We start from the raw sequence: 1,935 nt of genomic DNA, 5'->3' as shown, positions 1-1,935 counted from the left end.
AAGATGGGGATTTTTTGGAAGCAGCACTCTGATCTAACTGCGCCAGAATGGGAAATGCATGAGCCTTTGGGGGAAAATCAAGCTGGAGGAGGAGGAAGTTAAATGCTGCTGGGTTAAGAAGCGTCTCCCGAAATAGCAGAAAGCATGAAGACAAGTGGGAAGGAAAGGTACTTCTCGGGTAATGAAGAAGTCTTCTCTCAGCTTCCTCATGTTTCCAGCCTGTCTCAAAAGACAGAAGCAGTGTAAGGCAAGGCACAGGAAACATCCATGCTAATGGAAACAGAAACTCCCTGATAGACAATCAGATGTAATGAATGTTCCTTGTTACCACTCCTGTGACTGACGCCCTGTCTCCTCTTCTGACACCTCTGAGGGTCTCCCGGGGCTTGGGGAAGGGCTTTTCACTTGTCCGTAGCGCAGGGGAGAGGTGCTGGAGGTGGGGTCCCTATCCCAGAAACTGGAGAAGGCATAAACAGACAAAGGCATGAATAGAACAGTCCTTCAGCAAAGAATTACTCAGTGCTTGTCTGCCAGCAGGGAGCTTTAGAGCTGCAAAAGCAAAAGAAACAAGCAATCTGCTTGCAGCTTTCCACACACCCAACAATATTTAATTATTAAGATAAGTCCTATATTAACCATGATGTTCATTATTTTGTTTTGTTTTGTTTCTTTTTACAGAATGCATTTATATGTCAATTTAAAAAGATATTTTTTCTGTGTTGCGAGCTATAGTGACAAATGAGATGTGGGATTATTGTATTTAAAAGGTTTTGCAAAATAAAAAAAAAAATTTCCTCTTTCCATGTCATTTACCCTGCAGTAATCTGCATAAAGCCAATGTCAGGGGGGCTGTGAGGGCTGGCTCCAGCTGTGCAGCCCCATGGGCCTGCACCACCCCTCCTGAAGCCAGCAGATCCTACTCAAGTTACTAATGTTAACTGTACGTATTTTTGCAGGACTAAAGTCTTTATTTTTCCCACAAGGGACTTTTGATTGTTTTACTAGCCTGAAATAGTAATTGCCATGTGTTTCTTTTCTTTACCACTGCCAGGTAATGGCCTTCTGCTTAAAGCAATGACTGGCAGGAAAAAAACCAGACATTTCTGCAGTGCCACTGTCTTTTTATACTAATTTATCATTTCTCCTATTAATAAAGGTTTGTAGGAAGAGACAAACTGGGAGACTCTGTGTCCAGCAAGCCATTCTGGGGGGATCACCTCCACTGTAAAGCCCCGCCGTGCCCTGAGGTGTCTTTTCAGGGAGGGAGCATCACCCACTGGGGACTGCCGGCCTGTTTGTTAACCAGATAAAGAGACTTTTAATTAAAATTCAGCATCGTGGCCTCTGCTGAATCCGTATCAGGTTGCTCTCTGGCTTCTTTCCCACCTCCCCAGTGGTAAAACAGTGCAATTCACTGAAATTTATAAAGTCTGAAATCTTCAGATGAAGAGTTCCTCTGAATTAAAAACCACGTTTCCTAGTCATTTCCCCGCAAAGGCCTTAATTATTACTTTTTCTTCAGCCTCATCCAGGAAACACTTTTTATTCCGTCGCAGAACCGCAGGCCATCCCCGCGGCCCCCACCGCCGCTGCCGCGGGCGAGGCCCAGGCTCTCTCCTCAGGCGGGGCTCCGCCCTGACAGCCCGCCCCGCCTAAGACGAGCTCCCGCCGCTGAGGGGGGCTCCCACGAGGCCAGCGGGTGCCCCGCCCGTGGGGCGCGCGGGACCCCACCCCGCGGGGAGCTCCCCCCCCGAAGAAGCAGGTGGCCGGTCTCCCCGGCGGGAAGGGCTCTTCCCGCGGGCCGGGCAGAGCGGCGGGGCCAAGACGTCCCCGCCGGAGGGGACTCCTCCCTTGGGGTGAGGGGGCACGGCTCTCCCCGCGCCAGGCGGGGAAGGGTCCCCGACTCCCCCGCGGGGACCAGGCTCACCCTCCCAC

Source organism: Haliaeetus leucocephalus, unplaced genomic scaffold, assembly GCF_000737465.1.
Source record: "Haliaeetus leucocephalus isolate CR32 unplaced genomic scaffold, Haliaeetus_leucocephalus-4.0 Scaffold182, whole genome shotgun sequence".
Taxonomy (NCBI): Eukaryota; Metazoa; Chordata; class Aves; order Accipitriformes; family Accipitridae; genus Haliaeetus; species Haliaeetus leucocephalus.
Note: the sequence above shows the minus strand (reverse complement) of the source record.